Source organism: Canis lupus, chromosome 5 (genome assembly GCF_011100685.1).
Source record: "Canis lupus familiaris isolate Mischka breed German Shepherd chromosome 5, alternate assembly UU_Cfam_GSD_1.0, whole genome shotgun sequence".
In the NCBI taxonomy this organism is placed as follows: Eukaryota; Metazoa; Chordata; class Mammalia; order Carnivora; family Canidae; genus Canis; species Canis lupus.
The window spans coordinates 62,251,535-62,264,830 of NC_049226.1; the positions used below are offsets into that span (position 1 = coordinate 62,251,535).

Below are 13,296 nucleotides of genomic sequence, written 5' to 3' on the forward strand. Positions count from 1 at the left end.
TAGACTGGTTTTATATGTTCTCTTAGTTTGGGGCTAGTAGGGGAATTTCAAAAGAACTTGAGTCATTCACATAAACAATTGGCTTCAAATAAAACTTACCATATCTAGATTAAATATGCATTTTTAGCAATAGAGCTTTCCCTCGAATCAGGAAGAATCTGGGAATGTTGCTTCATGAATGTCTTTATCAAATCCTCTCTGCTTTCCAAGGCTCGAACCTGCTTTCTCATCCTCAAGGATGACCCAGAAATGGTAAAGGAATGCCTCCATCTTCCGCTACAAACCCACTCACTCTTGTCCCAGTCTTTTACCTATCTTGTTATCTGCTCAGTAAAGGTTCTTGGAAGGAACTCTGACCTTCATGCCCCAGAGCCTTTGCACATGCTATTGACTCTTTCCACTTGCTCTCCACCCCTACCCCACTCTTTCCTTCCAGTATCAGTTCCTGTAGTCCTTCCTCAGAGCCTTCCTTGACTGCTCTTGATGGGTAAAAATTCCACTTATATGTCCTCCTGGCATTGTGCACCTCTCCTCACAGGTGTCATTTTAGATTTTTTTGTGTATTTATTTGTTCATTGTCTGTCTCTCCAATGGGATTGAGCTTGATGGAAGCAGGACCCATGTCCATGATTATCTCCTGTGATTACTACCCAAAGAGTGATTATGGCCAGTGTGATGAGCCCAACCATGAGTATTATCTGCAAAGTCAAAGATGAAATGCAGCCTTAGAGCACCTGGGAGGTAGGAGATCCCACTGATCACCACAGAGGTCCTGTGTTGTGATTCCTTTATTCCAGGGACTATAATAACTAAGTATTAATACATAAGAGATGAGGGAACAGTAGCTACCTAGAGAAAAGCACTCTTAGCAAGGCCTGTGGGCCACCTACAGAAGACACCCCACCTCTTGTCTCCACTGCTGTCACCCCACTAGAAGCCTCCATGAGCTCTCTAGAGGACAGTCCAAAAATCTCTCCATTGCGTGTTCCACTTACAGCTGGAAAGTTGTCCAACAATCTCTGTAGAATCACATCACTGCCCTGCTCATAGTGGAGTGAGACCTGTAGGCCCATTAGAACAAGTTCCAACCTCTGGCTGTGCAGCCCCATGCCGCCTGCCCTTACTTGTCTTCCTGTCTCTCCCCAGTGGCTCTGCCTCCTTGGCTGCCTTGAGGGAACCTCAGACACTCTAGCCCTGTGCTTGGTCTCTCTTTGAGGAAAGCTCTTCCTAGCTGTCCCTTCCCTTATAAAGGTCTCCGCTGGATTGTCACCGCTCAGAGAGGCCTTCCCTAGTTCTCAGGCACGTGATTCTCATCTTACTCTAGGTCATGTTCTTCCTAGCTCTTATCTCTGTCTGCATCGTTGTTATTTTCTCGGTAACGTGTTTACTACCCATCTTTTCCTCCCAGGATGTGTGTTGCAGGGGCCTCCTTAGTACATGGCTAAGTGCTCACTACCTAGATGGGGAAGCATTTAACACAGGTTTGCCGAGTGGAAGATCAAATACACTTTCAGTTATTGTGTTTGAGAGGCAGAAAAATACAACATGTTAGGATTGCAAGGGTCCCAGGATTCATCTAATCCCACATAATATCCCTGAGGTAGGTGTCCAGACCCTGCCTGACCTCTTATAGGGCCTAAGAGCTAATTCTCACCCAGTAGACACAGGGAGATAGCCAAAAATAGCCAACGAGGTGACATTATGTCATTTTCCCGAGCTAATTTAAAAATCTCACCCTGGTTGACCACTTAGCATAACATTTATTAAACATATATTCAGGGTGGTAGGGGAAAGGGGCAGACATGCAAAGAAAATAAGTTGGGGCCCCTGGGTGGCTCAGTCGGTTAAGCATCTGACTCTTGGTTTCCGCTCAGGTCATGATCTTAGGGTCATGAGATTGAGCCCCACATTGGGTTCCTTACAGTCTGCTTCTCTCCCTTTCTCTCTCTGCCCCTCCCCCCAGCATACTCTATTTCTCTCATAAATAAGTAAATCTTTTTGTTAAAAAAAGAATCTAAGTCAGCACCCCAAGTGGGAGGACTTCAGTAGAACATGCCTCAGGGAGTCTAGATTCCACCTAAGCCCTTTCCTAGGCATCCTAATGTTGGTTAAGTACTTGCGAAAATTAAAAAAGGTGATGTAGGAGACCCCTAGGTGGCTCAGCGGTTGAGCGTCTGCCTTCAGCTCAGGGCATGATCCTGGGATCTGAGATCGAGTCCCACATCCGGCTCCCTTTGAGAAGCCTGCTTCTCCCTCTGCCTATGTCTCTGCCTCTCTCTCTGTGTCTCTCATGAATAAATAAATAAATCTTAAAAAAAAAAAAAAAGGTGATGTAGGACAATGGCCATCCAAGTTTCTGGCACACAGTAAGTGCCTAATAAATGTGTGGCTCAGGTCTCTCACAGAGCAAACAGCCAGCAACAAGCCCCCTCTAATAAAAACTACATTTCCCAGCCTCCCCGCAGGTGGTGGGGCTATTTGATCAAACTCTGGCCAATGTGAGCTCCAGTCAGATGTGCCACTTACTGGCAGGGCTTTCAAACCCTGGGCATGGTCCCTCACCCTTCCGGTCCCTTTCTCTAGGCTGACAGGCTTGATAGGGACCTCACTGCAACCAGGGATGAGTCAAATACCCTGGAACATGACAGAAACACGATGAGTGAGACAGGTGAGCACAGCCTCCCTGCCGGCCTCTCCACCTGACTGCCATGGAAAAGGCTGAGAGAAAGGGTTCTCCATTAAACTGGTTTATTGGGGCCTTTTTGTCACAGCAGCTTTGTCTTTACCTCACCAGCTCAAGAATGATCAGGGAATTCGGCCGAGGTGCTGACATTTGTGTCGGATTTTGAAGGATAAATAGGAATTTCTCAGTGCAGGGGTGGAGTGGGTACATATTTCACAGAAAATCACACTGTATCCAAAAGTACGGACACAGGAAGGCCCTTGGTGGACTGTGGCCCAGTGTTTCCCCAGTAGAAGGTCCTCCTTGCTAAACACAGATTCCTGGGGCTCCCTCTACCCCCACCCAACACCACCAGGCTTTCTGGATCAGAATCCATAGGGGACGGGCCAAGGAATGGATGTGAATTATTACCCAGTGCCTCAGGTCATTCTTCCCAGCAAGTCTGGGAAGCACTGGGAACTGAGTTGGGAAAGCTGGATTGAGCCCAGAGTAAATGGTCTTAGATCCCATAAGGAATTTGAACTTCTGCAAGCAGTTTTATTTGGGGGTTGGGGGGAGACACAAAGTCTTTTAAAAATTTAATGAGCTATAAGCCTTTTGTCAGAAAATTCTCACCATTCCCCTGACATTTGAATACCTTTTCAGGGACCCCAAGAATTCCCCCGTGGAACCCAGTGGAAGAGGGGTGGGGGTGGTGATTTCAGTCAAGGCAGGGACCTGATTAAAGACAGCTTCCAAGACCAGGCTTCCAAGACCAGGCTTCCAAGACCAGGCTTCCAAGACCAGGCTTCCAAGACTATGGGTGGGCAAGCGGCTCCGGGAAGCGGAGTTCGTTCGCAGGAAGGGAGGAGGGGGACAAAGAAAGGCAGGAGGAGGAGGCCAGGTGACCAACAACTGATCACAGTGAAGCAGCTTTGTCTTTACCTCACCAGGTAAGGTTCTGCCTGGAGAGCCCTGGGGAGGGAGCGTGGGGGGGAGGGCTGCGGAGCAGGACCAGTGACTCCAGTTCTCTGAGGAGTCCAGTGTACAAGTGAGGGGGAGGACGGTTAGGGATTCAGACATCAGTTCCAGGAAAGCTGTGGATGTTCAAGCAGAAGATGGGGGGGGGGGGGGGGCTGCAGATTCAGTGCTTTTGAGTATGGGTGACAGCTGCCCTCCTGGGAGTCCATGGCCCCCTCCAGGACAGTCTGCAAAATGAGACAGAGAGACCCACCTCTGAGGGAAACCAGGGGAGGAGCCCATGGAAGGGGAGGAAGAGGAGTGAGAGACAGAGACAGAGACCAAGGAGCAGAAGAGTCAAGCCCGACACCTGGGTGGCTCAGCGACTGTCTGCCTTCAGCCCAGGGCCTGACCCTCGAAACCTGGGATCGAGTCCCACGTCGGGCTGCCTGCATGGAGCCTGCTTCTCCCTCTGCCTGTGTCTCTGCCTCTCTCTCTCTCTAATGAATGAATAAATAATATCTTTTAAAAAAAAGTCAAGCCCAACAAATGCTGCCAGGGCATTGGACTGGGCAGCTCAGATATGGAGGTCACTGAGCATCCCCAAAAGAGTCTTTCTTTTGCTAACTTTGCATTAACGTCCTTGTCCTTGGTAAAAACACAGCCAAGTATTTAGGGATAAGGAGACACGATGTCTGCAATTTACTTGCAAATGGTTTAGAAAAAATATATGGAGAGAGAGAGAAAGAATGATGAAGAAAATGTTCACAGTGGAGAATCTGGTCGAAGGGTTGGGGGGGTTCTCTGTAATATGCGTTAAACTTCTTTAAGTTTAAAATGATAAAGATCTCCCTGTTTTAAAGAGAGCACTTCGGGGGGAGTGCACGGGGGGAGTGCAGGCGCCGGCCGGAGCCGTCGGTGGGTCAGCGCGGGCGGACCGAGCTTTGGAGGCGGTTAAGGACGAGGGAAGGAGCTCGCTGAGCATCTGAGGGCTGGGAGCTCTTTAAAGATGGGGATGGGGAGGAGTAGGTGCTCGAGCGTATTTTCCGGCCAAAACAACCGTCTAGGGCTGGGAGGGAATGGAGGGGGACAGACAAGGGGAGGGGGAGGAGGGGAAGGGGGAAGGTGGCGGGGGGAGGAGAGGGCGGCAAGGGGGAGGAGCCCAACCAGGGTGAAATTTGGATCAGGCAGGGGTCCGCCTTGGGGTGCAAGGGGGGCCACGCTTCCGACAGACGGCAGAGAAGGCGGAGGTTGGGGCCACTTTGCCCCCTGGCCATGCCCTTCCCCCTCCCGCCCCCGGAAGCGCTGGCCCTTTTAAGGCGCAGCCCTGCGCTGAGTCAGTCAGGCGGCCCCGCCCCCGCCCCGCCCCGCCCCGCCCCGCCGGCCCCGCCCCCGCCGCCGCCGCGACCCCCTCCGGCCCCCCCTTCTTCCCTTCTCCCCCGCCTCCTGGCCCCGCCCCGCGTTCCCCTCAGCCGGCCCAGCCCCCTCCCTCCCCGCCCCCCGTCCCGCGCCCCCGCCAGCCGGCCCCAGCCCCCTCCCTCTCCGCCCCCCCCTCCGCCCCCCCCCCCGCAACCCTCAGCCGGCCCCAGCCCCCTCCCTCTCCGCCCCCCCCCCGCAACCCCCAGCCGGCCCCAGCCCCCTCCTCCGCGCCCCCCGCCCTGCACCCCCCCAGCCGGCCCCAGCCCCCTCCCTCTCCGCGCCCCCCACCCCGCACCCTCCCAGCCGGACCCAGCCCCCTCCCTCTCCGCGCCCCCCACCCCGCACCCTCCCAGCCGGACCCAGCCCCCTCCCTCTCCGCCCCCCCCGTCCGCCCCCTCCCTCCCCCCCCCCCCCGCAACCCTCAGCCGGCCCCAGCCCCCTCCCTCTCCGCGCCCCCCGCCCTGCACCCCCCCAGCCGGCCTCAACCCCCTCCCTCTCCGCGCCCCCCCGCCCCGCGCCCCCCCCAGCCGGCCCCAGCACCCTCCCTTTCCGCCCCCCCGCAACCCCCAGCCGGCCTCAGCCCCCTCCCTCTCCGCCCTCACCCCCGCCCCGCGCCCTCCCAGCCGGCCCTAGCACCCTCCCTTTCCGCCCCCCCCCCCCCCCCCCGCAACCCCCAGCCGGCCCCGGCCCCCTCCCTCTCCGCGCCCCCCGCCCTGAACCCCCCCAGCCGGCCCCAGCACCCTCCCTTTCCGCCCCCCCAACCCCCAGTCGGCCCCAGCCCCCTCCCTCTCCGCGCCCCCCGCCCTGAACCCCCCCAGCCGGCTCCAGCCCCTCCCTCTCATTCCTCCCCTCCCCCTCCCCCTCCCTCTCCGCCCCTCCCCCCTGCCCGCTCGCCGCCTCGGGGCCCACCGGCCTGGGTCCGGGAAGCGGTCGGGGGCGCCGGGCCCATTCCTTCCCCCTGAGCCAGGCGTCTTCGCGCGGTTATCAAAGTTATTTTTACACGTCGAGAATTTTTCAAGTGAGCACTTGTGCGGTGCCACCTTCTCCTTGTCGCGCTTGTGCCTTGAAGAAATTTACCGGCTTATTTATAGCCGGTGTTTATTTTTACTCAACTCCTGAACTTGAGCCTTCCCTAAGTGCCAGTCTGGGCGGCGGCAGAGCGGCCGTGAGCCCCGGCTCTCCTGCCCCCTGGCCCAGCGGGCCTTCCAGGACTGTTCGTGGCCTGGGGGAGTCCTGGGGGCCAGAAGAGGACCGGCCAGTGCGGGCCTGGGGGGTGCCGGAGGCCCCGAGCAGGGGTGTCGGGTTGCGCCCTGGCCTCTCCAGGCCCCCCGCCTGGGCCGCCGCTCCAGGTGCAGGAGCAGCCCAGCCTCGCCCCGTGGGCGATGTGCCTCTGAGCTTGGAGCCGGATCAGATTGAGGAAAGACTGAGCTGATTCATCCTAAAGCTCATACTCATCCTCTTAAGCTTGTCCTGTTTCTTGGGGGCTCAGGGCGGCAGCATGGATCCCCACTTGACAGAGATCGAATAGAGAAGCTTACTAAGTGGCTCCCAGTTACCCCAGTAGCGGGGAATGGTGGGAGGGCGGGAGGGCGCCCCGCAAGGAACTGCTCCTTCTCCACCCTGACATTGGACGGGCCTTGCTGTCTGCCCAGGAAAAAGCCACTTTAGAGACAGGAAAAAGACGAGATGTGACATAAGAATGGGTTTCAGAGCCGCCACTTGTTGGCCCCATCCACGTATTAATCACCGTGACTTACAGAAATTTCCCAGGGGTTGCCCGGGGAGGGCGTGAGCTTGGAGTCCTGAAAGACAGTTCAGGCAAAAACTCTAGATTTGGACTTGAGCGCTCAGACGCCTCCACCATATAACTGGCCTGCTCAGGCCTGACGGAGACTTTCAAGGTAATTTGGGAGGCTCTGGATTTTGAGGCACAACTCAGAGCTGAATAAACCCCATCTTGATTCTTTTACATTCTCCCAGAGCAGCTAGACAGTCCATTATCTCTCGTGAGTCAGGGCCATTTGAATTTATTTTACATTTATTCTGAAACAAGCCTGATTTGGCTGAAGTCACCCTTATTCAGCTCTATACTATAAAACCCCAGCAGTTGAGTTCAAAAAGAAAAGATCAGAGTATAATGCTCTTTTGTTTGATTTTGCTTTTGCTCTCCAGAAAATGGGTCTGTGGGTGGGAACGGAGGTTTTGCAGACCTGTGGTCCCAGGCAGAGATTCTGCAGCTCCTGGTGATGGGAGGGACCCCCATTTCCGGATGAGCAGCCTTGGGGCACCCTCTGTGCGTTTTGTTTTTCATTAGATGGATGGGTGTGCAAAGGGCAAGAGCCCTTCAAAGAGAGCACTGAGGCAGAAAACACTTACTGCCTAAACTGGCCTCCTGTAGAAGCCAAGAGAGCTCCCACCAGGACCACCTTCAGGCTGGGCACCTCTCTTGCCCCCTGCCTGGGAGACCACAGGGACTCGCAGATTGCTTGCTTTGGGTGATTACTCTTCTTAATTTCTACCCTACAGGAGAATAGCTACTTCATTCAACTAAGGACTTACTAAATCTTCCTCCTTATGGGCAGTTGGTCAAGATGTAAGACATTGACCCATCCTCAACAAGGTAGGCAACACGTGTTCTAAAACCTGAGTTGAACTTTGGGCTACTTAAAACAATGCTTTCTTCTCTTGATTTCATTCCTTGATGCTTTGTTCATTTAAAGAGCTAGTTAGCAAATAGTTCTGAAAATTATAAAGCTCCGCTGAGCAAAAAACTGCTTTTAATGTTACAGTAAATATAGCTCTCATATTTAACCGTATGGTCTCCCGTGATTTTGTTCATATATATAATGAAATTAATTCCATTTTCTTACCTTTATACTTTGGGACATGGGAAGAGTATGTTTATTTTATTTTTAAAGATTTTATTTATTCATTCATGATAGACACACAGAAAGAGAGAGAAGCAGAGACACAGGCAGAGGGAGAAGCAGGCTCCCCACAAGGAGCTTGATGTGGAACTTGATCCTGGATCCCGGGATCACGCCCTGAGCTGAAGGCAGACACTCAATGGCTGAGCTACCCAGGAGTCCCAAAGAGTATGTTTAAAATGTAATTTTGTAGAACATTGGGCCTTCTGGAGGAAAGATTCTAAGTAGCAACAGTCATCCCAGTAATGGACATGAATGAGTGTCAGTCTTCGCCTCCACTGAAATGAATGAATGTCTTCAGAAGGTGCCTAGCTCTGGAGTTCGTCTCTGCCCAAAGCAATAACTCCCTTAGCTTCAGCGTTATGCATAATTCAAGAGGGGAAGGCAGGCCTGGACATTAGTGCTCAAGTTGGCAGAAGCTCGGGCATCCTCCCCTGGTGGCTGAGCCCACTTGTGATGTGGTGCAGGCTCCTGGAAGGTCAGGGAACCCCGTCCCCTTCCCTTCACAGGTATACTAAGACTAAGCTTTTTAGGAAACCTACAAACAAGATACTCTTCCTCTTGCATGATTTCCCCTCTTCTAAATAATGAGTCACATCCACCATAATCTATTTCAATGTCACTAGTTTGAAGTATATAATCATTTACATATACATTATTAAAAAAAAAATCTTGCTGCACAAGAAAGATCAAAAGGAAAACATTTGGGGATCCCTGGGTGGCGCAGCGGTTTAGCACCTGCCTTTGGCCCAGGGCGCTATCCTGGAGACCCGGGATCGAGTCCCACGTCGGGCTCCCGGTGCATGGAGCCTGCTTCTCCCTCTGCCTATGTCTCTGCCCCCCTCTCTCTCTCTCTCTCTCTCTCTCTGTGTGTGTGACTATCATAAATAAATAAAAATTTTAAAAAAAGGAAAACATTTAATTTGTGAGAGGAAAACATACTTGCCCTGATTTTAGTAGCCCTTCTTTGTATGTTAGTAACTTGGTGTTGATTTAAATGATCCTTCTCTGTTTCCTGAATAAATCTCATGTTTTCCAGGGGGCAAGATTCTATTTTCCTCTCCTTTGGCTTTCTATATAGTTTTGAGGGTAATATAATTAAATTTCTTTTTTAAGATTTTATTTATTTATTTATGAGAGACACAGAGAGAGAGAAACATAGAGGGAGAAGCAGGCTCCATGCAGGACGCCTGATGTAGGACTCGATCCCGGGACCCGGGGATCACGCCCTGAGCTGAAGGCAGACATTCAACCACTGAGCCACCCAGGTGCCCCTAAATTTCTTTTAAAATATTAAAGGAGAATAAAATATTAAAATATGCCACCCCCAAATACGTTACTTGCCCCGAGAATTATTTTGAGCTGAAGGCAAAGGAGAAAAAGCAGACACAGGAAATGCATTCTGCTGCCCTCCTGCTATCTGCCTGAAAGTACAGTCTGTATTTCCCTTTGAAGATGTTCCCCACTCCCCCATACCAGGAAGGGAAGAACAACGTACATCACCAGAGATGGGGACGGTGCTGGCATGAGTCTCCGCAAAGAAAATCTTACTAAATAACCCTTGTTTTCATTAGTTTCCCCTGTATGTTTATTTCCCACATTCACCTCCCTAGAAGCCCACATACCTGCTCCTTTGTCTTGTTGCCTCTCCACATTTTATCCCCCTTTGTTAAATGGTCTGTAAGCTCCCCAAATTTAACTGCTTCTTCAGGTCTTCATTTCTTTTCTATGAAGGCATCTGCCCCCATGAAAATTAAAGTATTATGTTGAATAAAATTTGTATGCCTATTTCCTGCTAATCTGGCTTCTGTCACCCTAGTTCACAGACCCGAGGCATAGAACCTAAGAGGGAAGAGGACGGTTATTTCCTCCCCTACAATATTTTCTAATTAGATTCATTAAGATGGGTAGTTCTATAATTTAATCTCATCCATAAGATTTTATTATATGATAAATAATTTGGGGAAAGAAACATCCAATTTATTATTGTTGCGTGGAACCATTTGTAAATTCTTTCTAGATGTATCTGTATCCTTCCCCAGAACCCTAAGAATATCCATTTCTGGAATGTGGAGACAAAGACGTAAGAGCTCCTGACTACAGAGCTTTACAATCTAATACAAAAGAAATGTGAATGCTTTTCTTCCTTGGAAGGTTTTCTTCCCATGTGTCAGGTGATTCACTGCCTGGCCACTCTCACTGGCTATGCGGATTGGTCATCGTTTGCTGATAGGAGCCAAGCCTTTATTCCGGATCCTAGGTAGGAGAAGATACGAAAGTATGAGAAGGAAGTGGCTTCACACTTCCTCAGGATGAGGTGGGGATGAACCAGAGCCTGGGAAATAGACAGTTAGCTCAGCAGTAAGCCAGGGAGGGTCTGCACCTTGGTCATCACCCTCACCTTTGTCATCCTCCTCCTCTTTCTCTTCTTCCTGACTGTTGTAGTCATGGTACCTGCCTGTATTCGCCATGCCAAGCAGCAAGCACATACTTCGGATGCATCACCTCACAGCCATGGATGATCAGAACCCCTCTGGGGATTCTGTTCCCATCCCAGACGCCAAGATAACAGTCCCAGGGAAGGGAAACAAGCCGTGTGCATCCTTCTGGATAAGAGCAGCAGCAAATGCAAACTGATTATCAAGCCCAGAGAGAAGACGAAGCCGTTCAGGACAAGTTGTTGGCTTCCCCAGTAGGACAAAGAGTTCCCTAAGGTAGTGTCTTCATTCACTTGATAAAAATCGGAGCACCTACACTGTGCAGGAACCATGCCTGGTGCTGGGGTTTGGGGGCTGAATGGGGCAGAGGTGGTCCTGACCTCAGGCTTCCGTTTCTAAATGCATCCAGCCTTACAATCCAGTAGGAAGGAGGAAGCAAGCAGTCGATCCCTCTAAATCCAGGACAAGAGCAAAGAAAGCAGGAGTCTGGGACATGGAACAGAGAAGAAAGCCTAGCTGCTGGCTGGGCCTCGGGGAAGGTATGAGCAGGTGCGATGTGGCACCTGGGCCTTTCTCGCAGAGAGCAGGGCCGGGTCACATGGGCTCATAGAACAATAGGATAGTTCAAGGAGTCAAAACCCGAGGCAAATCGGGCTGGGGTGGGAAAGCCCCATAGAGGCCCAGGGAGAAACCATATCTTCCGGAGAAGCCAGGAAATTGTCTGGGAGAGAGGGATGAGTCACCGGGGTGGGGTACTCCCAGCGAAGGGGAGTGGCAGGGCCCACTGGACCTGACATGGCCATGGGAGATATGTGGTCTTCCCTGGAAGACCCCAGCCCCCTACCCAGCTGCTGCATTGGCCACCTAGCAGCACCCTCAGGAGACTGGGGTCCCTGGCCCAGCCCCGAAGGAGATAGTGGAAAGGCTTCCCAGCCTCTTCCTGCTGATGTGAAATAGTTGAAAGAGAAAATAAGAGAGATGAATGATCGGCTATTTGAATTTTGACTCCCTGGATCTTGCATGTCTTAAGACACCAGGATACAGAGGCTCTTAGCTGGAAGCGGAATGCATGGGCCAGAGACAGAATGTGTTTGCCCAAGGACTGGCTGCATACTGAACACACTGTAAGCTGGATGTTGCAGAGGAGGGAGGAAAAGCCCCCAAGACTCAGTGATCTGGGTTGCTGTGGAGGACAGTGGGGTGATGGAAAAAGAATAGGAGGCCAGGAAGTACCCAGTGATTCACCGAGGGAACAGTTAGGACGGGCAGAAGTGTACTTGTGGCCCGGAAGCAGGATCTCAGAGAATGAAGTAGGCAGTGCTCCCTCCAAAACGGAGACATCTGGTTGCAAGTCTGAGGGACGTGAGATGATGTCCCTGCTTCCTCCTTCCTACTGGATTGTAAGGCTGGATGCATTTAGAAACGGAAAGGTAAAGATGAGAGGACAAAAAAAAAAAAAAAGATGAGAGGACAGAAGTTGGTGTCATCACAGCATACAGTAGGCCACCTGGACCCAGGAGAAATTCCATCCCCTCTCTGAGGGAACTCCACAAATGGGCAGAGAGCAATGTAAAAGTGAGACGTCCACTGGAAGCCTCTTTAACAAAAATCAGATTCTTTCACCTACACCCCTCCCCTTCACCCAAGTTTACGGAGCGTCAGTTCTTGGCCAGGCACTGGGATAGATGCTGAGGACACAGTGGTAAAGGAGACAGATGTCATAGTCCCTGCCCTTCCAAACCTGGCCTTCCAATGGCAGTAAGCAAGCAAAAGCCAGAACCAAAACCAAACAAGTTCACAGCCTAAGAAATACTATAACTGTAAGTTGATCTAACTGAGAGGGGCCTAAGGGGGGAAGGGTAATCAGAGGAAACCTCCTGCAGGGTGAAATCCACCCTGAGACCTAAAGGAAGAGAAGAAGCTAGCTAAGCAAAGGAGAGAGGACACAGCAGGTGCAAAGGTCCTGGGGCAGAGGACAATTAGAGCTACTCAAAGAGTGGAAAGAACACAGTAGGAGTGGTATGGGATGAACTTGGTGATAAGGGCAGAGGCTTTGAGGGTGTTCAACAGGGGGATGGTGTGATCCACTTCATGTTTTAAGAAGGCCATTTTTGCTACTATGTGTAAACTAGATGGTGAAGCTTCTGACAAATTCTTGATTTATTAACAATTTCCTGCCTTAGAAGATCTACTCCCAGGAACGACCGCCATATAGGGGAACTGTTAGCCAAATCAACATAATAGAAATCTGGAAGTAGCCAACTATGTGATTTTAGGGTTCGCACTATCCTAGAAAGATAACACAGAGTTAGCGTATATTTTGATTATCAGCATGGAAGATCTCAAATCTCTGGTTGAAAAGTCTTGTGATTCTAAGAATTGCATCTCAAAAGGGAAGGTCAGTTCAGAGTACTTCCAACTGTGTCATTACAAACGACTTTCTTTCCAAAGAGGGGGAAATGGACATAATGGTGGACATGGTTCTGAGGGAAGCTGAGATGTTTAAAGAACAGGTAGCTAAAAAGAAAACGAAGGTTAACTACCCACAGGCAAATACAAGATAGGGACCTCTGAGAATAATCTCAGGAATGCACAGCACATGGAAAGGGAAATGGAAAATGATTAGGGCAGGACACCTGGGGCGCACAGCAGACAAAGGCACAGCGCTGCCTGGAGCCAGGGGAAGCCGCGAGATTCCTCCTTCCCACATCCTTTAGGGAGGAAACCTGCGGGACAAGAGGCCAGGACTCTGAGCACAGGACTCCTGCTTGCTTTGCAATCTGCAGCACCCCCTGCATGGCTGGCCCAGGTAGGTGCTTGTTAATATTTGCTGAGTGAATGGTGACCCAGGTGGTGCTGCTGTGATAAAGATAGGCAAACTCTCCAGGCT

General features: G+C 51.4%; 1 long non-coding RNA gene across 10 annotated transcripts in view; it reads left to right on the top strand.

Moving 5' to 3' along the window:
* Positions 1-6,354: 6,354 nt before the first annotated feature.
* The window catches only part of LOC102155776, a 31,401-nt gene continuing 24,459 nt past the window's right edge, over positions 6,355-13,296 (top strand). For 5 of the 10 annotated variants that reach the window (XR_005359870.1, XR_005359866.1, XR_005359872.1 and 2 more), the window contains exons 1-3: positions 6,355-6,942; positions 7,568-7,661; positions 10,414-13,215. This is a non-coding gene — a long non-coding RNA (uncharacterized LOC102155776). The remainder of the gene's footprint in view (positions 6,943-7,567; positions 7,662-10,413; positions 13,216-13,296) is intronic. The other 5 variants (XR_005359875.1, XR_005359874.1, XR_005359873.1 and 2 more) reach the window with 3 other exon arrangements.